Source organism: Lepidochelys kempii, chromosome 6, assembly GCF_965140285.1.
Source record: "Lepidochelys kempii isolate rLepKem1 chromosome 6, rLepKem1.hap1, whole genome shotgun sequence".
NCBI classification, from domain to species: domain Eukaryota; kingdom Metazoa; phylum Chordata; order Testudines; family Cheloniidae; genus Lepidochelys; species Lepidochelys kempii.
The window spans coordinates 10444724-10471461 of record NC_136385.1 but is presented as its reverse complement, the minus strand read 5'-3'; the positions used below and the strand labels follow the sequence as shown (position 1 = coordinate 10471461).

At 58.5% G+C, this 26738-nt stretch overlaps 1 protein-coding gene and 1 long non-coding RNA gene across 2 annotated transcripts in view; one reads left to right on the top strand and one right to left on the bottom strand.

Annotated features, from left to right (window-relative positions):
* LOC140913644 (uncharacterized) overlaps positions 1 to 26738 on the bottom strand; it is a 104931-nt gene that overhangs the window by 33589 nt on the left and 44604 nt on the right. The gene's annotated exons all lie outside the window — the stretch shown is intronic.
* LOC140913704 (uncharacterized) lies at positions 1986 to 3033 on the top strand. The gene is made up of 3 exons (XR_012159646.2): positions 1986 to 2074; positions 2434 to 2565; positions 2955 to 3033. It is a non-coding gene; the product is annotated as an uncharacterized LOC140913704 (long non-coding RNA).

Sequence of the window (26738 nt, the reverse complement as noted above, 5' to 3'; positions counted from 1 at the left end):
AAACAGATGATTTTTTTTTGGTCAAGCTGGGCCTTACTAATCTCTAAGGATGAAGATTCCATCCCCTCCATAGGTCACACTCAGAGCCAGGGAGATTGGGAATAGAGGAAAACCACCAATGAAAGCCAGGAGTCCTGATTCCCAACCCCTGCCTCAGTCACTACAACAGGTCACACTCAGAGCAAGGGAGACTGGGAATCATGGCCCGCTGGCACGTCCCAGCGCTGGAAGGGAGTGATCCTCTAGTGGTTAGTGCGGAAGCCTGGACAAAGGACTCCTGGGCTCCATCCCCGGCTCTATCCCTGACTCCCAGTGCGTCCCTGAGGCAGTGGCTTCTCCTGCCCAGGCCTCTGTTTCCATCAGTGGGGCTGATCCATCCATCCCCTGGCAATAAAACATCGTCTTGTTTTCACAGCCACTTTCCATCTCCTGGCTTCTACCCCCTGCCCTGCTGGCAGGGCATTGTGCAGCACCCTTTCCAGCCCACCTGGGTGTGGGAGATCGAGGAGGAGGGCAAATTACGGACCATCAGTGAGCATCTGCCACCCAGCTCCATCCCATCTAGAGCAAGTGAGTGGAGTTCTCCAGAGCCATCCCCAGTGTGGGGGGAATGGCCCAGCAAGAGGGCTCCCAGCCCTTCCCTTGTCAGAGATGGTTCCCTACGTCAAGAGTCTTTGGAGAGGGCAGAACCTGCCAGGAGCTGAACACCCCCACCCCCAATCAGTGAAATCAGTGGGAACTCAGGGCAACTCCTGCCTCCTCGGATTCGCCCCTAGTGAACTTTTGCTGGGGACTATCCAGGTGCTGCTCTTTCCCTGGCCGAGGAGGGAGCGGGGCCTGGAGGGGTAGAGGGAGCTGCTTGTCCAAACTAACGGAGAGCCCCACTGCTCTGAAAGGACGAGACTCCCCCGGTGTCACAGGGCCCCAGTGGTGAGGGGGAACGTTGGGAGCAGCCTGTGCTGTGAGCTGCTGCCAGTGGGTGTGGACGGCAGCCCCCATGCCCTGGGGTGGGGTGTGCGGTGAGGAGGAATTGCCTCAGTGGAGGGGACGTGGGCACGGGATCAGGCCGGCCTGTTAATGAGCAGCTGCCTTGAGCCCAGACTCATGGCTGCTCCCCACTCAGTCCCAGGATGCAGCGGCTGAAGTGGATGCTGAGGAGGAAGGCTGGGCAGGTGGCTCTGGAGCCAGTGGGAAGAAGTGGCCGGCTTGCCCAGGAGGAGAGCGGCCCCTCTGTCCCCGCGGGCGGGGAAGAGGCCAGTGGCCAGGTGAGGAGGAGGAGCTCCCTGGCTTTCTGAAGGAGGAGGAAGACACCAGCTCCCATAACAGGCCCTGAGGCCTCTTCGGGCCCAAACGGAGGTGGCCCAGGGTGATGCTATGCCGGAGGGACCCAGGAGCGGGCGGGAGCCGGGCAAGACGGCTCTGGGGCTTCCTTCACAGGAAGCAGAGGAGCCAGGAGCCACACCCCAGGGCTCAGCAGGAGCCACCCACCAGCCTGGCCACTGAGCAGCCCCCAGCCGGCCCAGAGCAGGAGCTGGGCGACTCTGGCACGAACACCAGCTGCTCTGCCTACTCCCAAAGGGCCAGCAGCCCCTCCGTGGGGTCTGACAGCCCTGAGGCTGAAGGCTCCCTCTGTGCAGGTGAGGGGAGACCCAGGGAAACGGGAGGAGGACGGGGGCGGTGGGGGGCTCGCCAAGGCACCAGGACTGAGCCACAGGAGCCCCACTGACACCCTGCGGCAGGGGATGCTGGGTGGAGTCAGGGGAGCTCCAGCCTTTCCTGATGTTGGGGGTGGGGGTTGACTGCCACGGGTCCCTGTGGCTGATGGGGCTGAGGGTGTCTCTGGGAGGGGCAGGGTGGGGCCCTTTCTGCCATGGGGCTCCTTGCAGAGGAGGAGGAACATGGAGCCTTTTCTCTCCACTGCATCCCCCCCGCAGCAGCATAAATGACCCTTTCTCCTTCCCTCCCCGGTGCAGAGACCCCCAGTGCCCAGCTGGAGGAGGAGGAAGAGGAGGATGTGTCCCCTGAACAAGCCACCATCAGGGTCATCCAGCAGCACCTCCGGGGCAGAGCTGAGGTACAAAACTCCCCCAGCTGCGCTGCCCCCGAGTCTGTCCTGCCCCTTGTTCCATCCCCACCCATGCAAGGGGGTCTTGTCCCAGAGAATCCATCACCCCAATGGGGGGCACTTCTCCTCTGTTATCCTGCACCCCAAAGTGGAGGTGTTTGTCCCACACAGGCCAAGGTGTCCGCTCCCCGGTGACACGGTCCCAGTTACAACCCCTGTCTGTGCAGGGCGACACTGTGGTTTCGGGAAGATGGGGGGCTTTCCCTGTCCAACCCCATGGAGATCCTGAGCCCTGGAGCTGGTTTGGGTGGGACAGGGAGGTCCCTACCTAAGAGGCTCTCTCTCTCTCCCCCCCACCCCACTCCTAGTGGGTGCAGGACAGGGCCAAACAGCTCCGTTTCCTCCATGCTGTCTCGAGTCTGTGCTTCTCCACACAGAAGCAGGGGTGATACACTCTGGAGCTGCACTTCTCCAAAGCGGCCCTGGTGGAGACATCTGCGGTGAGTGGGACCCCGTGCCCGGCCCCTGGGGCAAGGGAGCCAGACATGGCAGGACGAGTTAGTGGGGCCGGAGGGGGGAGCAGAGGACAGGGCTTCCTGGGGCTGCAGGCTGGGGAACAGGGAAGGGGGAAATTCTGACACTGATGGGGAGCTGGCAGTGGGGGAATTGTGAGGCCGGAGGGGCGGCTGAGGGGAGGGAGGAATTGGGTGGGAAAGGGGGAAGGAAGGAGGAAGTTTGATGGATGGGAGGAATGGGGGGCCCAGCTGGTTGGGGGTGGAGGTGACACTGGCTGTTTCTGCAGAGCACTTTGGCCTCCTCCCTGGGAAGCGCCTGTGGGTCTGCGGGGCCTGAATCTCACGTGCGGTTTTGTCTCCTTGGGGTCTCCCAGGAGCTGACTGAAAATCTCCCCGTGGAGTCCGAGCCAACCTCCATCGTCTCCAGCTCCATGGCCGCGGTTTGCAGCCTCAGGTACCAGGACCCTCCCTTCCAGCTGCCCTAACCCTGGTGCTGATCGGGCCCAGAGCTGGGAGTCACAGATCCTCCCCGGCCTGCGTTACCCCAAGCTCTGGCTGTTCGCATCCCCCAGCAGAGGAGGCGGGAACGTCCCCTCTTTCCTGGCTGGGGGGGTGATTTCACTCCAGTAGCGTTCGAGTGGCTGTAGGGAGGGGATCACTGCAGGGGAGGGGGGTCGTGTCCATGGCAGTGCCAGCACCCCTCTCGTCCTGCAAGGTGTAACACGGGCTCCTCTCTCCCGCCAGCAAACTGAAGCTGCCGCTTGCCCTGCAGCTGGAATCCTGCCTCCTGCGGGCTGTTCTCCAGGCGTCTTCACCATGGGCACAGGGCAGGACACCACCCACTTCCGGTAGGTCCTGATCCTACTTCTCTGTCCCAGGAGCAAGAGCGGCCTCTGGTCCCTGCTCCCTCAATTTACATATCGGACCCAGCCGACGACATCAGCGGGCAAGCCAGGGGCGGGGTTTATTGGCTGTACAGCCTCCTGCTGCAGAAGAGGGGTAAGAAACCCAGCTGGACAATGGGACACCATAGAAGCAAGCCCCTTGGAGACTAGCTACAGCTGGCCATTGGGACGCCTTTAAAACTAAGGCCTCTCCTTTTAGACCAACTGCAGAGGGGCAGAGGGACCGCAAGAGAAACAAGTCCCCGGGGCTTTGGGGGCCCCCCACTTGCTGGGCAATGGGACCCTACAGAAAGAAGCCCCCTCCTCTGAGACCGACCCCAGCTTAGGTGATGATTCACACTCATCTCCCTAATTCAGGGAGAGGGGAAGAGAAATAAAGTGCCAGGAAATTGGCTGCTTTATCTCAGAGCACAGCTCTGTTCCCCACCCCACGGTAATCAGCCCACCCACGGGGCTGCCAACTGGTGAGGGGTCAGGAATGGAGCTATGAGACACATGGAGGGAAAGAGCCCATCATGAGGGCAGGGGCAGGGACCACAGGGGATGGACACAAAACTTGAATGCATCCAATGAAGTGAGCTGGAGCAAATAAATAATGTAAATAAATTTGTTCGTCTCTAAGGTGCCCCAAGTACTCCTTTTCTTTTTGCAAAACTTGTCCGATGTCACCAGCTGGGTAGCTAGGGTCAGATCCTGACTTCAGTGGAGGGGGCGGGGGGATTTCTCAGTATTAGACGCCACCATTAACAGGCGCCCACTCCCAGAGCACAATGACCGTAAGGGTCACATGATTACTGTGATGAATGAGACAAATTCCGCTTCAGGTACTAAACCGCCTGGTGGGGAACCTGCGAGTCCACTGGGCCATGGGTGCCACAAGGATCCCGGCCAGTGTTCACCCAGCAAATGGTACCAAAGGAATCAGGCACGGAAACCGGAGACCAAACCTCCCCAATGGCTGTGTCTTTCTCCCCCCAGGGTCGAACATCAGAGAGGCGAGCGAGCTGTGGTATCGGGACGGGCTCCAGGACACTGAGTGCCTGGGCTACAGGAACATGGCCAGGGTGGGGGAGGTAAGGACTCTCCGCTGGTGCATGGCAGCAGCTCAGGTGTGGAGCTGTCTCCCCCTGCAGTGAGTGTGTCATGGATAAAGGGCAAGAGCCTGCTACTTATTTCCAGCTGACAGCGTTCGGCTGCGAGAGGCTGAGGATCCTGGCTTGGAGCCTTGCTAACGGCCCCGGCTTGTGTGTGTTGCATGGATCCATGGCTATGTGGCATAAGAGGGATCCCCTGGGGGGTTGAGTTAATGGAGGATTGTATCTCCAGGGATCCGGCTCCGCTCACTGTCCCCCTGACTGACACCCTGGTGTCTGAGAGAGGAGCCAGTGGGTCAGTGAGTTGGGAAGCTCACACCAGCTTGTGCCGGACCAGATCCTCATTGGATTCCCTGCACCCCCTGGAAGCACAGGTAGGGTGTGGGGTTTGCCCAGTACCGTGGTGACTCCGGGAGCAGAACCTGCCGCTACCCTGGGCATTGGGTGAGGGACACCGAGCTCCTTTCCTGCACTGTATGTGTATGTGAGGCTTTCCTGCACTGCACTGTATGTGAGGCTCGTGGGATTGTCAGTGGGGTGAGGAGCGGGAACGGAAGCAGATCGAAAAGGCTCCTAACCTCTAGCAGGTGAGCTGCGGGAGATAGCGCTGCTGGGAGCAGTAGGGGACCTTTGTTGTCTTTGTGAGCTGGGTTCCAGAGCGCACAGACACGTTCCCAGCCTGTCATGACACCTGCGGTGAATCCGGCTCCAGAAAGAGCAATTCGAGACCTCAGTGCCTGCAATCTCTAACTGAAGGGGGTTCCTTGGTCCATGGGACTCCAAAGGTTGGCTGCCCCAGGACTCGTATCCCCCTGGTGAGATGCTAGAGGGATTTGGAGCCTGGTTCTGGGCAATTATCCAAGGGCTCTGGTCCTCTTTGTTTAGGTCTTCGGACACATCTTCACTGGAGGCCAAAGAAGAACTTTCCTCCAGGCGGAGCTTCTGACCATACACAACCCCCAGATCCATGTCAGCCAGGCTGGGCTGGTGCTCACATATTCCATCCTGGGAGAAGCCAGCCAGCTGATAGCGGACGAGTAAACCAAAGAAGGATCAACTGGGGAGGGATCCCCAGGTCCTTTCACCTCCGGGCCATAGAAAGTCACTCCCAACCCATCCCCATCGCTGACCAGGGAGCAAGGAGACGATGAACCCAAGGAGGTGCCATTGGTAGGTGCCAGCTTGTCCCTTGAGCAGCTCAAAGCAGAGGAGACCCAGCTCTCCAGTAAGGCTATTTCCTAATAGGCGTCACATCAACATGACACGCTGCCATGCTCATGCTAGGGACGGCCAACTTCCCTAGCCACCTCTGTGAGCCTTTCATCCCCGTCCGGGGCTCAGGACGGTTCCTAGTGCTCTGGTATCATGTTATCCCAGCCACCACCTGCTCTGGGAGAACTGGAGGAATCAGTCAGCAGAGGCTGCTCAAGTGCCTCATTCCCCAGAGCTACTGTCCATGGCGTCACCTTAAGGACGGGGAGGGTCCCTTGGGGAAAGGTGTCCACTTCTTCTCACCCCACGGCACTTCTGCCCAAACCCTCCCAACCCCTCATCTGAAGGGGGCGAGGGTGGCTGAGGGATTCTGGGGAGCGCAGCTGAATCCCTAGCTGGGTGGGGAGGGAGAACAGCTCTCACGGCGGGATTGAGAGGAAGGGGGCAGGAGTTCATTTCACAATGGTGGGAGTGGGGTTGGAGATCACTAGAGAGGAGACAAGATTTCATCTCGGTGGATGGGTGGGGGAATCCGTCCCTCGGACGTGGGGAGGGTTGGGGTGGAAATTTTGCTGGCTCCCAGTGCCGTTAATGCCCTTCGTTGCCATGGGTGTCCGAGTCTCTGACTGATCCTTGTTCTCTTGCAACAGGAGGACGTGACAGCGACGATCTACATCTGGTGCTTGCGACAGGTGCCCAAAGCTCTGCAGGGGCTGTGCTCAGTGGGACAGCCTTGAAGGGCCCCCGCTTCGCATGCTCAGAAGCTCCCACTCCCTGCGGCAGGTACTGCTCTTTCTCGCTGGGCCTGGGGGAGACGGGCTGGGGGAGAGTCCATAGAGCCCACAGCACTGAGAGAAACCCAGGCCGAGCACCTCGCTCTCACCACCCTGCCCCACGCCGACCCCTGGAACTGGGGCCAGGCCAGATACAGTCCCTGCCCCCATGCCCAGAGGCCAGTTTCAGAAGCATCAGGGACTGGCAAGAAATGAGAGCATCCGCAGAGCCAGGGTTTATCGAAAAGTGGCCATTGCAGTCTGGGGAGGGTGGCCCGACTTGGAGCCCCTCTCATGTCATCACTGCTTAGACCTCCCCATGGCCCGTGTCACCCCGACGCAGTGAATGTCTGACCACCTGGTATCTGAACCCTTCCCAGCCAGGAATGAAACTCCCCGCTAGCACCCTGGGGCAGGGAAGGATCCTCCCCATCTGGCAGGTGGGGACTGAGACACAGAGGAAGAGCTGTGATCCTGGTCACACAATCCTGGGAGTAGATCTGGGAACTGGACGGGGTCCCAGGCCTTTCCCCCAGTGGCACCTTCGCTTTCTGCCCTTTATTCTCCCCTCCTGCTAGGGGGTCTGTGAGTGTGAAATGAACAGGAGGGTGATGGGGTCCTGACACATAGCCTGGGTGGGAGCTCCCCTTGGCTTGGAGCCCACCGTCAGTGACATCTTTGTCATCCTGCTCTCCTTCTTTTATTCCTAGGATGGGAGTCCCTCGATGAGGGGTCTCTAGGGCTCCAGGTGGGCAGTGCCTAGGAGTACCAATAAATCATCCTGGTTCCCGCCTGCATGCCCCACCCGGCCCTGCCCTGCCCTCCAGTTCCTCGCTATTGACTCTGGCTTGACTCTGGGGTTATGACTTTGCCATGACCCTTATTGGCTCCAGATGTTGGCTACCCGTCCTGATGCCGTATTCTCCTTGCCCTTCTTTAGCCTCGCTCTAGGCCCTCCACCGACCCACTCCAGCATTGTCTCCTCCTCCTGATCTTCCCCAAGCCCTCTGATGTTGACTACCCGGCTTTGACCTTCGGCCTGTATCCGCACTCTGGCTTGACAATGACATCGATTTGACTGATCTTTGGTCCCTGCCTACCCAGCTACGACCTCTGGCATGGACTTGGACTCTGGCTCTGATTCTGCTTTGTCGATGGACTCTGACCTCGCTTTTGACCCTGGTGCGTCCCTGGACCTTGATTCTAGCACCACTCTCAGCCTAGACACAATCCTGCACTTCCCTGCGCTCCAAACACTGGGCCTAATTCTCAGATGTAGCATGTGACATCAGGTGATACAACTTCTGGCAGAAAAGCAGGCTCTCCACAAGTAAGTGGCCCGTATGCAACAAGGGACGCATCACACAACAAGGTGTGAACCAGGACCTCACTACATCAGCCTGGCCTGGGGATACCCCTACTGGAGCTGTGCACTGGAAATGACTGAAAATATCAGGGTTCCTTTAACCAGCTTCCGCCCCTGGAAGGAGTAAGTTTGATGGATGGGAGGAATGGGGGGCCCAGCTGGTTGGGGTGGGGGTGACACTGGCTGTTTCTGCAGAGCACTTTGGCCTCCTCCCTGGGAAGCGCCTGTGGGTCTGCGGGGCCTGAATCTCACGTGCGGTTTTGTCTCCTTGCGGTCTCTCAGGAGGTGATTGAAAATCTCCCCATGGAGTCCGAGCCAACCTCCATCGTCTCCAGCTCCATGGCCGCGGTTTGCAGCCTCAGGTACCAGGACCCTCCCTTCCAGCTGCCCTAACCCTGGTGCTGATCGGGCCAGAGCTGGGAGTCACAGATCCTCCCCGGCCTGTGTTATCCCAAGCTCTGGCTGTTCACATCCCCCAGCAGAGGAGGTGGGAACGTCCCCTCTTTCCTGGCTGGGGGGTGATTTCACTCCAGTAGCGTTCGAGTGGCCGTAGGGAGGGGATCACTGCAGGGGAGGGGGGTCGTGTCCATGGCAGTGCCAGCACCCCTCTTGTCCTGCAAGGTGTAACACGGGCTCCTCTCTCCCGCCAGCAAACTGAAGCCACCACTTGCCCTGCAGCTGGAATCCTGCCTCCTGCATGCTGTTCTCCAGGCGTCTTCACCACGGGCACAGGACAGGGCACCACCCACTTCCGGGTAGGTCCTGATCCTACTTCTCTGACCCAGGAGCAAGAGCGGCCTCTGGTCCCTGCTCCCTCGGTTTGATGGAGCTGCTGAGAATAGGGGAGGGGTGAGCAGAGCTGGGAACAGGCCCAGGAGGCGCGGGGAAGGGGGGAGGACACAAACTGTCAGGGAGGGCCCCTTCCCTCCAGAGGGGATTGCGTTAGCCCTTGTGGCTGATCCCAGACTTCCCTCTTCTCCTCACTCTCTGCCCTGCTGCCCGGACTCTCCCACCCGGGGATCCTACCTCCCACCCATTGCGGTTTGACTGCTCCATACTCTGCTGGGTACCAGGCTCTGCACAGAGAACAGCTAAGGGCAAGGATTGAGGAGCCAGCAGGCATCCGGCCATGAATTCTTGCCCAGTGTCCCTGCAGTGATGTGAATGGGAGAGGCCAGGAGGTGCCTTTTGGCTCTTGCCAGGGCTCCCCGGAGAAACCCCACCCCTATTGTCCCCTCTCTGGGGTAGCCCCAGATCCCATGGTTGAGGGTGCTCCCTCTTTTTGCAGGCTCTGCACAAGACCTATTCGCAGAGCCTGGACACCATGTTCAGGGGCCTGCTGACAGAGACCCCCACCACGGACAAGCTGCAGCACCTCTTGGAGGAGAGCAGAATGGGAGGGTCTGGGGCGAAATTTCCCCTGAACCCCATGGGAGGGCTGCAAAGGAGAGACTAGAAGAGCCATGTTTCCATTGTGTCCTCCCAGCTTGGACCCTGCCGGCCACAGGTCTCCAAAGCCATGAGTGCAGAGCTGGGACTGTCAGCCAGAGCTCTGCACGGTTGCATTAAACACTAACAGTGAGCACCAGAGACTGAAACCCCTGTGAGATGTAGGACATGAGAAAAGTTACTGGCTCCTTTCAAGGGAGACCCTGAGATACAGGAGGAGCCTCAGGGAATCAGCTCTTCTGTCCTAGGGACACGGCAGTTCCTGGAGGGATTGTCCTCCCGGCCGCTCCATCCATCCTACCAAGGCCTCTGCAGCTGGAGTCTGGGGGTCCAGGGCATGTGCCTTGATCCTGATGTGCTGTTCATGGATCAGGGGTTTAGAGCAGGTAGACCAGCCCCAAGGCCGAACCTTGTCCCAGCCTGGAGAGACAATGACAGCTTGTGCCCAGCAAGATGTGGGCAGTGTCATGAACCCCCTTTTCAAACCCTGCAAGCAGCGGTCAGCTATGACCCCCTGAGCACATGGTCTCAGCCCCTTGGGGAGGGGGAGAGGCTCGTTTGTAGAGCATATACGCCTGTGCACTGACTCTCCCCTGCCTCTTTCTCCTGCAGCATTTCTGGTTCCACTCCAAAATGACCCAGGAGAGAGCTAGGGCCATACGGAGCAGCGCTGCCCTGCTCCGATTCGCCACCACCCTCCCCGGATTTGACGTAAGTGACCTTTGATCCCAACATCTACATAGCCAGGGCTGGCTCTGAAAGGCTGTGGGACGAGCCGCTGCAGGGTTGTAAATAGAGAGGGCCCCCATGGGGAGGCAGAGTCAGAACTGAGCCTCAATTATGCTTGAGTCAAGTTCCTCATCCCCTGGCTACATGGTTCCCCCTGGGTCCGTAAGGGACAGCCGCGTTCCATAGGCCACTGGCTGGCAGGGCTGTGCCTGGCCTCAGGGCCCTCTTTATTCTGGAGCAGCTCGGCAGCGAGAGCTCATACAGGGCCCTTGCCCTGGTCCCGTTCCTCCAAGCTCCCCCAGCGCCTCCTACAGATGGATGGGAGCAGAGCTCTGGCCCAGGGGAGCTGGAGAGCTGAAGGGAGACTGTTGATGGATTCCCCTCTCCTCTTCCTTCCACCAGAGCTCCTCTGACTTCCCCAAGGCAGGCGACTTTGTGCTGCAGCTGGGTCTCTACATATCGGACCCAGCCGACGACATCAGCTGGCAAGCCAGGGGCGGGGTTTATTGGCTGTACAGCCTCCTGCTGCAGAAGAGGGGTAAGAAACCCAGCTGGACAATGGGACACCATAGAAGCAAGCCCCTTGGAGACTAGCTCCAGCTGGCCATTGGGACGCCTTTACGACTAAGGCCTCTCCTTTTAGACCAACTGCAGAGGGGCAGAGGGACCCCAAGAGAAACAAGTCGCCGGGGCTTTGGGGCCCCCCACTTGCTGGGCAATGGGACCCTACAGAAAGAAGCCCCCTCCTCTGAGACCGACCCCAGCTTAGGTGATGATTCACACTCATCTCCCTAATTCAGGGAGAGGGGAAGAGAAATAAATTGCCAGGAAATTGGCTGCTTTATCTCAGAGCCCAGCTCTGTTCCCCACCCCACGGTAATCAGCCCACCCACGGGGCTGCCAACTGGTGAGGGGTCAGGAATGGAGCTATGAGACACATGGAGGGAAAGAGCCCATCATGAGGGCAGGGGCAGGGACCACAGGGGATGGACACAAAACTTGAATGCATCCGATGAAGTGAGCTGGAGCAAATAAATAATGTAAATAAATTTGTTCGTCTCTAAGGTGCCCCAAGTACTCCTTTTCTTTTTGCAAAACTTGTCCGATGTCACCAGCTGGGTAGCTAGGGTCAGATCCTGACTTCAGTGGAGGGGGCGGGGGGATTTCTCAGTATTAGACGCCACCATTAACAGGCGCCCACTCCCAGAGCACAATGACCGTGAGGGTCACATGATTACTGTGATGAATGAGACAAATTCCGCTTCAGGTACTAAACCGCCTGGTGGGGAACCTGCGAGTCCACTGGGCCATGGGTGCCACAAGGATCCCGGCCAGTGTTCACCCAGCAAAGGGAACCGAAGGAAACAGGCATGGAAACCGGAGGCCAAACCTCCCCAATGGGTGTGTCTTTCTCCCCCCAGGGCTGAACATCCAAGAGGCGAGCGAGCTGTGGTGTTGGGACGGGCTCCCGGACTCCGAGTGCCTGGGCTACAGGAACATGGCCAGGGTGGGGGAGGTAAGGACTCTCCGCCGGTGCATGGCAGCAGCTCAGGTGTGGAGCTGTCTCCCCCTGCAGTGAGTGTGTCATGGATACAGGGCTAGAGCCTGCTACTTATTTCCAGCTGACAGCGTTCGGCTGCGAGAGGCTGAGGATCCTGGCTTGGAGCCTTGTAAAGGCCCCGGCTTGTGTGTGTTGCATGGATCCATGGCTATGTGGCATAAAAGGGATCCCCTTGGAGGTTGCGTTAATGGAGAAGTGTATCTCCAGGGATCCGGCTCCGCTCACTGTCCCCCCGAGTGACACCCTGGTGTCAGTGAGTTGGGAAGCTCACACCAGCTAGTGCCGGACCAGATCCTCATTGGATTCCCTGCACCCCCTGGAAGCACAGGTAGGGTGTGGGGTTTGCCCAGCACCATGGTGAGTCCAGGAGCAGAACCTGCCGCTACCCTGGGCATTGGGTGAGGGACACCGAGCTCCTTTCCTGGGCGGAGTCACTGCACTGTATGTGAGGCTCGTGGGATTGTCAGTGGGGTGAGGAGTGGGAACGGAAGCAGATCGAAAAGGCTCCTAACCTCTAGCAGGTGAGCTGCGGGAGATAGCGCTGCTGGGAGCAGTAGGGGACCTTTGTTGTCTTTGTGAGCTGGGTTCCAGAGCGCACAGACACGTTCCCAGCCTGTCATGACACCTGCGGTGAATCCGGCTCCAGAAAGAGCAATTCGAGACCTCAGTGCCTGCAATCTCTAACTGAAGGGGGTTCCTTGGTCCATGGGACTCCAAAGGTTGGCTGCCCCAGGACTCGTATCCCCCTGGTGAGATGCTAGAGGGATTTGGAGCTTGGTTCTGGGCAATTGCCAAGGGCTCTGGTCCTCTTTGTTTTAGATCTTCGGACACGTCTTCTCTGGAGGCCAAAGAAGAACTTTCCTCCAGGCGGAGCTTCTGACCATACACGATCCCCTGATCCATGTCAGCCAGGCTGGGCTGGTGCTCACATATTCCATCCTGGGAGAAGCCAGCCAGCTGATAGGGGACGAGGTAATCAAAGAAGGATCAACTGGGGAGGGATCCCCAGGTCCTCTCACCTCCGGGCCATAGAAAGTCACTCCCAACCCATCCCCATCGCTGACCAGGGAGCAAGGAGACGATGAACCCAAGGAGGTGCCATTGGTAGGTGCCAGCTTGTCCCTTGAGCAGCTCAAAGCAGAGGAGACCCAGCTCTCCAGTAAGGCTATTTCCTAACAGGCGTCACATCAACATGACACGCTGCCATGCTCATGCTAGGGACTGCCAACTTCCCTAGCCACCTCTGTGAGCCTTTCATCCCCGTCCGGGGCTCAGGACGGTTCCTAGTGCTCTGGTATCATGTTATCCCAGCCACCACCTGCTCTGGGAGAACTGGAGGAATCAGTCAGCAGAGGCTGCTCAAGTGCCTCATTCCCCAGAGCTACTGTCCATGGCGTCACCTTAAGGACGGGGAGGGTCCCTTGGGGAAAGGTGTCCACTTCTTCTCACCCCACGGCACTTCTGCCCAAACCCTCCCAACCCCTCATCTGAAGGGGGCGAGGGTGGCTGAGGGATTCTGGGGAGCGCAGCTGAATCCCTAGCTGGGTGGGGAGGGAGAACAGCTCTCACGGCGGGATTGAGAGGAAGGGGGCAGGAGTTCATTTCACAATGGTGGGAGTGGGGTTGGAGGTCACTAGAGAGGAGACAAGATTTCATCTCGGTGGATGGGTGGGGGAATCCGTCCCTCGGACGTGGGGAGGGTTGGGGTGGAAATTTTGCTGGCTCCCAGTGCCGTTAATGCCCTTCGTTGCCATGGGTGTCCGAGTCTCTGACTGATCCTTGTTCTCTTGCAACAGGAGGACGTGACAGCGACGATCTACATCTGGTGCTTGCGACAGGTGCCCAAAGCGCTGCAGGGGCTGTGCTCAGTGGGACAGCCTTGAAGGGCCCCCCCTTCGCATGCTCAGAAGCTCCCACTCCCTGCGGCAGGTACTGCTCTTTCTCGCTGGGCCTGGGGGAGACGGGCTGGGGGAGAGTCCATAGAGCCCACAGCACTGAGAGAAACCCAGGCCGAGCACCTCGCTCTCACCACCCTTCCCCACCCCGACCCCTGGAACTGGGGCCAGGCCAGATACAGTCCCTGCCCCCATGCCCAGAGGCCAGTTTCAGAAGCATCAGGGACTGGCAAGAAATGAGAGCATCCGCAGAGCCAGGGTTTATCGAAAAGTAGCCATTGCAGTCTGGGAAGGGTGGCCCGACTTGGAGCCCCTCTCATGTCATCACTGCTTAGACCTCCCCATGGCCCGTGTCACCCCGACGCAGTGAATGTCTGACCACCTGGTATCTGAACCCTTCCCAACCAGGAATGAAACTCCCCGCTAGCACCCTGGGGCAGGGAAGGATCCTCCCCATCTGGCAGGTGGGGACTGAGACACAGAGGAAGAGCTGTGATCCTGGTCACACAATCCTGGGGGTAGATCTGGGAACTGGACGGGGTCCCAGGCCTTTCCCCCAGTGGCACCTTCACTTTCTGCCCTTTATTCTCCCCTCCTGCTAGGGGGTCTGTGAGTGTGAAATGAACAGGAGGGTGATGGGGTCCTGACACATAGCCTGGGTGGGAGCTCCCCTTGGCTTGGAGCCCACCGTCAGTGACATCTTTGTCATCCTGCTCTCCTTCTTTTATTCCTAGGATGGGAGTCCCTCGATGAGGGGTCTCTAGGGCTCCAGGTGGGCAGTGCCTAGGAGTACCAATAAATCATCCTGGTTCCCGCCTGCATGCCCCACCCGGCCCTGCCCTGCCCTCCAGTTCCTCGCTATTGACTCTGGCTTGACTCTGGGGTTATGACTTTGCCATGACCCTTATTGGCTCCAGATGTTGGCTACCCGTCCTGATGCCGTATTCTCCTTGCCCTTCTCTAGCCTCGCTCTAGGCCCTCCACCGACCCACTCCAGCATTGCCTCCTCCTCCTGATCTTCCCCAAGCCCTCCGATGTTGACTACCTGGCTTTGACCTTCGGCCTGTATCCGCACTCTGGCTTGACAATTACATCGATTTGGCTGATCTTTGGTCCCTGCCTACCCGGCTACGACCTCTGGCATGGACTTGGACTCTGGCTCTGATTCTGCTTTGTCGATGGACTCTGACCTCGCTTTTGACCCTGGTGCGTCCCTGGACCTTGATTCTAGCACCACTCTCAGCCTAGACACAATCCTGCACTTCCCTGCGCTCCAAACACTGGGCCTAATTCTCAGATGTAGCATGTGACATCAGGTGATACAACTTCTGGCAGAAAAGCAGGCTCTCCACAAGTAAGTGGCCCGTATGCAACAAGGGACGCATCACACAACAAGGTGTGAACCAGGGCCTCACTACATCAGCCTGGCCTGGGGATACCCCTACTGGAGCTGTGCACTGGAAATGACTGAAAATATCGGGGTTCCTTTAACCAGCTTCCGCCCCTGGAAGGAGTAAGTTTGATGGATGGGAGGAATGGGGGGCCCAGCTGGTTGGGGTGGGGGTGACACTGGCTGTTTCTGCAGAGCACTTTGGCTTCCTCCCTGGGAAGCGCCTGTGGGTCTGCGGGGCCTGAATCTCACGTGCGGTTTTGTCTCCTTGGGGTCTCTCAGGAGCTGACTGAAAATCTCCCCATGGAGTCCGAGCCAACCTCCATCGTCTCCAGCTCCATGGCTGCGGTTTGCAGCCTCAGGTACCAGGACCCTCCCTTCCAGCTGCCCTAACCCTGGTGCTGATCGGGCCCAGAGCTGGGAGTCACAGATCCTCCCCGGCCTGCGTTACTCCAAGCTCTGGCTGTTCGCATCCCCCAGCAGAGGAGGCGGGAACGTCCCCTCTTTCCTGGCTGGGGGGTGATTTCACTCCAGTAGCGTTCGAGTGGCCGTAGGGAGGGGATCACTGCAGGGGAGGGGGGTCGTGTCCATGGCAGTGCCAGCACCCCTCTCGTCCTGCAAGGTGTAACACGGGCTCCTCTCTCCCGCCAGCAAACTGAAGCCGCCGCTTGCCCTGGAGCTGGAGTCACGCCTCCTGCGGGCTGTTCTCCACGCGTCTTCACCACGGGCACAGGACAGGGCACCACCCACTTCCGGTAAGTCCTGATCCTACTTCTCTGTCCCAGGAGCAAGAGCGGCCTCTGGTCCCTGCTCCCTCGGTTTGATGGAGCTGCTGAGAATAGGGGAGAGGTGAGCAGAGCTGGGAACAGGCCCAGGAGGCACGGGGGAGGGGGGCGGACACAAACTGTCAGGGAGGGCCCCTTCCCTCCAGAGGGGATTGCGTTAGCCCTTCTGGCTGATCCCAGGCTTCCCTCTTCTCCTCACTCTCTGCTCTGCTGCCCGGACTCTCCCACCCGGGGATCCTACCTCCCACCCATTGCGGTTTGGCTGCTCCATACTCTGCTGGGTACCAGGCTCTGCACAGAGAACAGCTAAGGGCAAGGATTGAGGAGGCAGCAGGCATCCGGCCATGAACTCTTGCCCAGTGTCCCTGCAGTGATGTGAATGGGAGAGGCCAGGAGGTGCCTTTTGGCTCTTGCCAGGGCTCCCCGGAGAAACCCCACCCCCGATTTTCCCCTGTCTGGGGTAGCCCCAGATCCCATGGTTGAGGGTGCTCCCTCTTTTTGCAGGCTCTGCACAAGACCTATTCGTAGAGCCTGGACACCATGTTCAGGGGCCTGCTGACAGAGACCCCCACCACGGACAAGCTGCAGCACCTCTTGGAGGTGAGCAGAATGGGAGGGTCTGGGGCAAAATTTCCCCTGAACCCTGTGGGAGGGCTGCAAAGGAGAGACTAGAAGAGCCATGTTTCCATTGTGTCCTCCCAGCTTGGACCCTGCCGGCCGCACGTTCCCAGAGCCGTCGGTGCAGAGGGAAGGAGCTGGGACTGTCAGCCAGAGCTCTGCATGGTTGCATTAAGCACTAACAGTGAGCACCAGAGGCTGAAACCTGTGAGATATAGGACATGGGCCTCAGTTCCCGGAGGGATTGTCCTCATGGCCGCTCCATCTATCCTACCAAGGCCTCTGCACCTGGGGTCAGGGGCCCAGGGCATGTGCCTTGATCCTGATGTGCTGTTCATGGATCAGGGGTTCAGAGCAAATAGACCAGCCCCAAGGCCGAACATTGTCCCAGCCTGGAGAGACAATCACAGCTTGTGCCCAATAAGATGTGGGCAGTATCATGAACCCCCTTTTCAAGCTCTGCAAGCAGGGGTCAGCTATTCCCCCCTGAGCACAAGGTCTCAGCCGCTTGGGGATGGGGAGAGGCTCGTTTGTAGAGCATGCACGCCTGCGTGCTGACTCTCCCCTGCCTCCTTCTCCTGCAGCACGTCCATTTCTGGCTCCACTCCAGAAAGACCCAGGACAGAGCTAGGGCCATATGGAGCAGGGCTGCCCTACTCCGATTCGTCACTACCCTCCCCGGATTTGATGTAAGTGACCTTTGACCCCAGCATCTGCATAGGCAGGGCTGGCTCTGAAAGGCTGTGGGATGAAATTCTGCAGGGGTTGTAAATAGAGAGGGCCCCCGTGGGAAGGCAGAGTCAGAACTGAGCCTCAAATATATTTGAGTCAAGTTCCTCATGGATGGGAGCAGAGCTCTGGCCCAGGGGAGCTGGAGAGCTGAAGGGAGACTGTTGATGGATTCCCCTTTCCTCCTCCTTCCACCAGAGCTCCTCTGACTTCCCCAAGGCGGGCGACTTTGTGCTGCAGCTGGGTCTCTACATATCGGACCCAGCCGACGACATCAGCCGGCAAGCCAGGGACGGGGTTTATTGGCTGTACAGCCTCCTGCTGCAGAAGAGGGGTAAGAAACCCAGCTGGACAATGGGATGCCATAGAAGCGAACCCCTTGGAGACTAGCTCCAGCTGGCCATTGGGACGCCGATACGACTAAGGGCTCTCGTTTTAGACCAACTCCAGAAGGACAGAGGGACCCCAATAGAAACAAGGCCCCTGCTTTGGGGGCACCCCACTTGCTGGGCAATGGGACCCTACAGAAAGAAGCCCCCTCCTCTGAGACCGACCCCAGCTTAGGTGATGATTCACACTCATCTCCCTAATTCAGGGAGAGGGGAAGAGAAATAAATTGCCAGGAAATTGGCTGCTTTATCTCAGAGCCCAGCTCTGTTCCCCACCCCACGGTAATCAGCCCACCCACGGGGCTGCCAACTGGTGAGGGGTCAGGAATGGAGCTATGAGACACATGGAGGGAAAGAGCCCATCATGAGGGCAGGGGCAGGGACCACAGGGGATGGACACAAAACTTGAATGCATCCGATGAAGTGAGCTGGAGCAAATAAATAATGTAAATAAATTTGTTCGTCTCTAAGGTGCCCCAAGTACTCCTTTTCTTTTTGCAAAACTTGTCCGATGTCACCAGCTGGGTAGCTAGGGTCAGATCCTGACTTCAGTGGAGGGGGCGGGGGGATTTCTCAGTATTAGACGCCACCATTAACAGGCGCCCACTCCCAGAGCACAATGACCGTGAGGGTCACATGATTACTGTGATGAATGAGACAAATTCCGCTTCAGGTACTAAACCGCCTGGTGGGGAACCTGCGAGTCCACTGGGCCATGGGTGCCACAAGGATCCCGGCCAGTGTTCACCCAGCAAAGGGAACCGAAGGAAACAGGCATGGAAACCGGAGGCCAAACCTCCCCAATGGGTGTGTCTTTCTCCCCCCAGGGCTGAACATCCAAGAGGCGAGCGAGCTGTGGTGTTGGGACGGGCTCCCGGACTCCGAGTGCCTGGGCTACAGGAACATGGCCAGGGTGGGGGAGGTAAGGACTCTCCGCCGGTGCATGGCAGCAGCTCAGGTGTGGAGCTGTCTCCCCCTGCAGTGAGTGTGTCATGGATACAGGGCTAGAGCCTGCTACTTATTTCCAGCTGACAGCGTTCGGCTGCGAGAGGCTGAGGATCCTGGCTTGGAGCCTTGTAAAGGCCCCGGCTTGTGTGTGTTGCATGGATCCATGGCTATGTGGCATAAAAGGGATCCCCTTGGAGGTTGCGTTAATGGAGAAGTGTATCTCCAGGGATCCGGCTCCGCTCACTGTCCCCCCGAGTGACACCCTGGTGTCAGTGAGTTGGGAAGCTCACACCAGCTAGTGCCGGACCAGATCCTCATTGGATTCCCTGCACCCCCTGGAAGCACAGGTAGGGTGTGGGGTTTGCCCAGCACCATGGTGAGTCCAGGAGCAGAACCTGCCGCTACCCTGGGCATTGGGTGAGGGACACCGAGCTCCTTTCCTGGGCGGAGTCACTGCACTGTATGTGAGGCTCGTGGGATTGTCAGTGGGGTGAGGAGTGGGAACGGAAGCAGATCGAAAAGGCTCCTAACCTCTAGCAGGTGAGCTGCGGGAGATAGCGCTGCTGGGAGCAGTAGGGGACCTTTGTTGTCTTTGTGAGCTGGGTTCCAGAGCGCACAGACACGTTCCCAGCCTGTCATGACACCTGCGGTGAATCCGGCTCCAGAAAGAGCAATTCGAGACCTCAGTGCCTGCAATCTCTAACTGAAGGGGGTTCCTTGGTCCATGGGACTCCAAAGGTTGGCTGCCCCAGGACTCGTATCCCCCTGGTGAGATGCTAGAGGGATTTGGAGCTTGGTTCTGGGCAATTGCCAAGGGCTCTGGTCCTCTTTGTTTTAGATCTTCGGACACGTCTTCTCTGGAGGCCAAAGAAGAACTTTCCTCCAGGCGGAGCTTCTGACCATACACGATCCCCTGATCCATGTCAGCCAGGCTGGGCTGGTGCTCACATATTCCATCCTGGGAGAAGCCAGCCAGCTGATAGGGGACGAGGTAATCAAAGAAGGATCAACTGGGGAGGGATCCCCAGGTCCTCTCACCTCCGGGCCATAGAAAGTCACTCCCAACCCATCCCCATCGCTGACCAGGGAGCAAGGAGACGATGAACCCAAGGAGGTGCCATTGGTAGGTGCCAGCTTGTCCCTTGAGCAGCTCAAAGCAGAGGAGACCCAGCTCTCCAGTAAGGCTATTTCCTAACAGGCGTCACATCAACATGACACGCTGCCATGCTCATGCTAGGGACTGCCAACTTCCCTAGCCACCTCTGTGAGCCTTTCATCCCCGTCCGGGGCTCAGGACGGTTCCTAGTGCTCTGGTATCATGTTATCCCAGCCACCACCTGCTCTGGGAGAACTGGAGGAATCAGTCAGCAGAGGCTGCTCAAGTGCCTCATTCCCCAGAGCTACTGTCCATGGCGTCACCTTAAGGACGGGGAGGGTCCCTTGGGGAAAGGTGTCCACTTCTTCTCACCCCACGGCACTTCTGCCCAAACCCTCCCAACCCCTCATCTGAAGGGGGCGAGGGTGGCTGAGGGATTCTGGGGAGCGCAGCTGAATCCCTAGCTGGGTGGGGAGGGAGAACAGCTCTCACGGCGGGATTGAGAGGAAGGGGGCAGGAGTTCATTTCACAATGGTGGGAGTGGGGTTGGAGGTCACTAGAGAGGAGACAAGATTTCATCTCGGTGGATGGGTGGGGGAATCCGTCCCTCGGACGTGGGGAGGGTTGGGGTGGAAATTTTGCTGGCTCCCAGTGCCGTTAATGCCCTTCGTTGCCATGGGTGTCCGAGTCTCTGACTGATCCTTGTTCTCTTGCAACAGGAGGACGTGACAGCGACGATCTACATCTGGTGCTTGCGACAGGTGCCCAAAGCGCTGCAGGGGCTGTGCTCAGTGGGACAGCCTTGAAGGGCCCCCCCTTCGCATGCTCAGAAGCTCCCACTCCCTGCGGCAGGTACTGCTCTTTCTCGCTGGGCCTGGGGGAGACGGGCTGGGGGAGAGTCCATAGAGCCCACAGCACTGAGAGAAACCCAGGCCGAGCACCTCGCTCTCACCACCCTTCCCCACCCCGACCCCTGGAACTGGGGCCAGGCCAGATACAGTCCCTGCCCCCATGCCCAGAGGCCAGTTTCAGAAGCATCAGGGACTGGCAAGAAATGAGAGCATCCGCAGAGCCAGGGTTTATCGAAAAGTAGCCATTGCAGTCTGGGAAGGGTGGCCCGACTTGGAGCCCCTCTCATGTCATCACTGCTTAGACCTCCCCATGGCCCGTGTCACCCCGACGCAGTGAATGTCTGACCACCTGGTATCTGAACCCTTCCCAACCAGGAATGAAACTCCCCGCTAGCACCCTGGGGCAGGGAAGGATCCTCCCCATCTGGCAGGTGGGGACTGAGACACAGAGGAAGAGCTGTGATCCTGGTCACACAATCCTGGGGGTAGATCTGGGAACTGGACGGGGTCCCAGGCCTTTCCCCCAGTGGCACCTTCGCTTTCTGCCCTTTATTCTCCCCTCCTGCTAGGGGGTCTGTGAGTGTGAAATGAACAGGAGGGTGATGGGGTCCTGACACATAGCCTGGGTGGGAGCTCCCCTTGGCTTGGAGCCCACCGTCAGTGACATCTTTGTCATCCTGCTCTCCTTCTTTTATTCCTAGGATGGGAGTCCCTCGATGAGGGGTCTCTAGGGCTCCAGGTGGGCAGTGCCTAGGAGTACCAATAAATCATCCTGGTTCCCGCCTGCATGCCCCACCCGGCCCTGCCCTGCCCTCCAGTTCCTCGCTATTGACTCTGGCTTGACTCTGGGGTTATGACTTTGCCATGACCCTTATTGGCTCCAGATGTTGGCTACCCGTCCTGATGCCGTATTCTCCTTGCCCTTCTCTAGCCTCGCTCTAGGCCCTCCACCGACCCACTCCAGCATTGCCTCCTCCTCCTGATCTTCCCCAAGCCCTCCGATGTTGACTACCTGGCTTTGACCTTCGGCCTGTATCCGCACTCTGGCTTGACAATTACATCGATTTGGCTGATCTTTGGTCCCTGCCTACCCGGCTACGACCTCTGGCATGGACTTGGACTCTGGCTCTGATTCTGCTTTGTCGATGGACTCTGACCTCGCTTTTGACCCTGGTGCGTCCCTGGACCTTGATTCTAGCACCACTCTCAGCCTAGACACAATCCTGCACTTCCCTGCGCTCCAAACACTGGGCCTAATTCTCAGATGTAGCATGTGACATCAGGTGATACAACTTCTGGCAGAAAAGCAGGCTCTCCACAAGTAAGTGGCCCGTATGCAACAAGGGACGCATCACACAACAAGGTGTGAACCAGGGCCTCACTACATCAGCCTGGCCTGGGGATACCCCTACTGGAGCTGTGCACTGGAAATGACTGAAAATATCGGGGTTCCTTTAACCAGCTTCCGCCCCTGGAAGGAGTAAGTTTGATGGATGGGAGGAATGGGGGGCCCAGCTGGTTGGGGTGGGGGTGACACTGGCTGTTTCTGCAGAGCACTTTGGCTTCCTCCCTGGGAAGCGCCTGTGGGTCTGCGGGGCCTGAATCTCACGTGCGGTTTTGTCTCCTTGGGGTCTCTCAGGAGCTGACTGAAAATCTCCCCATGGAGTCCGAGCCAACCTCCATCGTCTCCAGCTCCATGGCTGCGGTTTGCAGCCTCAGGTACCAGGACCCTCCCTTCCAGCTGCCCTAACCCTGGTGCTGATCGGGCCCAGAGCTGGGAGTCACAGATCCTCCCCGGCCTGCGTTACTCCAAGCTCTGGCTGTTCGCATCCCCCAGCAGAGGAGGCGGGAACGTCCCCTCTTTCCTGGCTGGGGGGTGATTTCACTCCAGTAGCGTTCGAGTGGCCGTAGGGAGGGGATCACTGCAGGGGAGGGGGGTCGTGTCCATGGCAGTGCCAGCACCCCTCTCGTCCTGCAAGGTGTAACACGGGCTCCTCTCTCCCGCCAGCAAACTGAAGCCGCCGCTTGCCCTGGAGCTGGAGTCACGCCTCCTGCGGGCTGTTCTCCACGCGTCTTCACCACGGGCACAGGACAGGGCACCACCCACTTCCGGTAAGTCCTGATCCTACTTCTCTGTCCCAGGAGCAAGAGCGGCCTCTGGTCCCTGCTCCCTCGGTTTGATGGAGCTGCTGAGAATAGGGGAGAGGTGAGCAGAGCTGGGAACAGGCCCAGGAGGCACGGGGGAGGGGGGCGGACACAAACTGTCAGGGAGGGCCCCTTCCCTCCAGAGGGGATTGCGTTAGCCCTTCTGGCTGATCCCAGGCTTCCCTCTTCTCCTCACTCTCTGCTCTGCTGCCCGGACTCTCCCACCCGGGGATCCTACCTCCCACCCATTGCGGTTTGGCTGCTCCATACTCTGCTGGGTACCAGGCTCTGCACAGAGAACAGCTAAGGGCAAGGATTGAGGAGGCAGCAGGCATCCGGCCATGAACTCTTGCCCAGTGTCCCTGCAGTGATGTGAATGGGAGAGGCCAGGAGGTGCCTTTTGGCTCTTGCCAGGGCTCCCCGGAGAAACCCCACCCCCGATTTTCCCCTGTCTGGGGTAGCCCCAGATCCCATGGTTGAGGGTGCTCCCTCTTTTTGCAGGCTCTGCACAAGACCTATTCGTAGAGCCTGGACACCATGTTCAGGGGCCTGCTGACAGAGACCCCCACCACGGACAAGCTGCAGCACCTCTTGGAGGTGAGCAGAATGGGAGGGTCTGGGGCAAAATTTCCCCTGAACCCTGTGGGAGGGCTGCAAAGGAGAGACTAGAAGAGCCATGTTTCCATTGTGTCCTCCCAGCTTGGACCCTGCCGGCCGCACGTTCCCAGAGCCGTCGGTGCAGAGGGAAGGAGCTGGGACTGTCAGCCAGAGCTCTGCATGGTTGCATTAAGCACTAACAGTGAGCACCAGAGGCTGAAACCTGTGAGATATAGGACATGGGCCTCAGTTCCCGGAGGGATTGTCCTCATGGCCGCTCCATCTATCCTACCAAGGCCTCTGCACCTGGGGTCAGGGGCCCAGGGCATGTGCCTTGATCCTGATGTGCTGTTCATGGATCAGGGGTTCAGAGCAAATAGACCAGCCCCAAGGCCGAACATTGTCCCAGCCTGGAGAGACAATCACAGCTTGTGCCCAATAAGATGTGGGCAGTATCATGAACCCCCTTTTCAAGCTCTGCAAGCAGGGGTCAGCTATTCCCCCCTGAGCACAAGGTCTCAGCCGCTTGGGGATGGGGAGAGGCTCGTTTGTAGAGCATGCACGCCTGCGTGCTGACTCTCCCCTGCCTCCTTCTCCTGCAGCACGTCCATTTCTGGCTCCACTCCAGAAAGACCCAGGACAGAGCTAGGGCCATATGGAGCAGGGCTGCCCTACTCCGATTCGTCACTACCCTCCCCGGATTTGATGTAAGTGACCTTTGACCCCAGCATCTGCATAGGCAGGGCTGGCTCTGAAAGGCTGTGGGATGAAATTCTGCAGGGGTTGTAAATAGAGAGGGCCCCCGTGGGAAGGCAGAGTCAGAACTGAGCCTCAAATATATTTGAGTCAAGTTCCTCATGGATGGGAGCAGAGCTCTGGCCCAGGGGAGCTGGAGAGCTGAAGGGAGACTGTTGATGGATTCCCCTTTCCTCCTCCTTCCACCAGAGCTCCTCTGACTTCCCCAAGGCGGGCGACTTTGTGCTGCAGCTGGGTCTCTACATATCGGACCCAGCCGACGACATCAGCCGGCAAGCCAGGGACGGGGTTTATTGGCTGTACAGCCTCCTGCTGCAGAAGAGGGGTAAGAAACCCAGCTGGACAATGGGATGCCATAGAAGCGAACCCCTTGGAGACTAGCTCCAGCTGGCCATTGGGACGCCGATACGACTAAGGGCTCTCGTTTTAGACCAACTCCAGAAGGACAGAGGGACCCCAATAGAAACAAGGCCCCTGCTTTGGGGGCACCCCACTTGCTGGGCAATGGGACCCTACAGAAAGAAGCCCCCTCCTCTGAGACCGACCCCAGCTTAGGTGATGATTCACACTCATCTCCCTAATTCAGGGAGAGGGGAAGAGAAATAAATTGCCAGGAAATTGGCTGCTTTATCTCAGAGCCCAGCTCTGTTCCCCACCCCACGGTAATCAGCCCACCCACGGGGCTGCCAACTGGTGAGGGGTCAGGAATGGAGCTATGAGACACATGGAGGGAAAGAGCCCATCATGAGGGCAGGGGCAGGGACCACAGGGGATGGACACAAAACTTGAATGCATCCGATGAAGTGAGCTGGAGCAAATAAATAATGTAAATAAATTTGTTCGTCTCTAAGGTGCCCCAAGTACTCCTTTTCTTTTTGCAAAACTTGTCCGATGTCACCAGCTGGGTAGCTAGGGTCAGATCCTGACTTCAGTGGAGGGGGCGGGGGGATTTCTCAGTATTAGACGCCACCATTAACAGGCGCCCACTCCCAGAGCACAATGACCGTGAGGGTCACATGATTACTGTGATGAATGAGACAAATTCCGCTTCAGGTACTAAACCGCCTGGTGGGGAACCTGCGAGTCCACTGGGCCATGGGTGCCACAAGGATCCCGGCCAGTGTTCACCCAGCAAAGGGAACCGAAGGAAACAGGCATGGAAACCGGAGGCCAAACCTCCCCAATGGGTGTGTCTTTCTCCCCCCAGGGCTGAACATCCAAGAGGCGAGCGAGCTGTGGTGTTGGGACGGGCTCCCGGACTCCGAGTGCCTGGGCTACAGGAACATGGCCAGGGTGGGGGAGGTAAGGACTCTCCGCCGGTGCATGGCAGCAGCTCAGGTGTGGAGCTGTCTCCCCCTGCAGTGAGTGTGTCATGGATACAGGGCTAGAGCCTGCTACTTATTTCCAGCTGACAGCGTTCGGCTGCGAGAGGCTGAGGATCCTGGCTTGGAGCCTTGTAAAGGCCCCGGCTTGTGTGTGTTGCATGGATCCATGGCTATGTGGCATAAAAGGGATCCCCTTGGAGGTTGCGTTAATGGAGAAGTGTATCTCCAGGGATCCGGCTCCGCTCACTGTCCCCCCGAGTGACACCCTGGTGTCAGTGAGTTGGGAAGCTCACACCAGCTAGTGCCGGACCAGATCCTCATTGGATTCCCTGCACCCCCTGGAAGCACAGGTAGGGTGTGGGGTTTGCCCAGCACCATGGTGAGTCCAGGAGCAGAACCTGCCGCTACCCTGGGCATTGGGTGAGGGACACCGAGCTCCTTTCCTGGGCGGAGTCACTGCACTGTATGTGAGGCTCGTGGGATTGTCAGTGGGGTGAGGAGTGGGAACGGAAGCAGATCGAAAAGGCTCCTAACCTCTAGCAGGTGAGCTGCGGGAGATAGCGCTGCTGGGAGCAGTAGGGGACCTTTGTTGTCTTTGTGAGCTGGGTTCCAGAGCGCACAGACACGTTCCCAGCCTGTCATGACACCTGCGGTGAATCCGGCTCCAGAAAGAGCAATTCGAGACCTCAGTGCCTGCAATCTCTAACTGAAGGGGGTTCCTTGGTCCATGGGACTCCAAAGGTTGGCTGCCCCAGGACTCGTATCCCCCTGGTGAGATGCTAGAGGGATTTGGAGCTTGGTTCTGGGCAATTGCCAAGGGCTCTGGTCCTCTTTGTTTTAGATCTTCGGACACGTCTTCTCTGGAGGCCAAAGAAGAACTTTCCTCCAGGCGGAGCTTCTGACCATACACGATCCCCTGATCCATGTCAGCCAGGCTGGGCTGGTGCTCACATATTCCATCCTGGGAGAAGCCAGCCAGCTGATAGGGGACGAGGTAATCAAAGAAGGATCAACTGGGGAGGGATCCCCAGGTCCTCTCACCTCCGGGCCATAGAAAGTCACTCCCAACCCATCCCCATCGCTGACCAGGGAGCAAGGAGACGATGAACCCAAGGAGGTGCCATTGGTAGGTGCCAGCTTGTCCCTTGAGCAGCTCAAAGCAGAGGAGACCCAGCTCTCCAGTAAGGCTATTTCCTAACAGGCGTCACATCAACATGACACGCTGCCATGCTCATGCTAGGGACTGCCAACTTCCCTAGCCACCTCTGTGAGCCTTTCATCCCCGTCCGGGGCTCAGGACGGTTCCTAGTGCTCTGGTATCATGTTATCCCAGCCACCACCTGCTCTGGGAGAACTGGAGGAATCAGTCAGCAGAGGCTGCTCAAGTGCCTCATTCCCCAGAGCTACTGTCCATGGCGTCACCTTAAGGACGGGGAGGGTCCCTTGGGGAAAGGTGTCCACTTCTTCTCACCCCACGGCACTTCTGCCCAAACCCTCCCAACCCCTCATCTGAAGGGGGCGAGGGTGGCTGAGGGATTCTGGGGA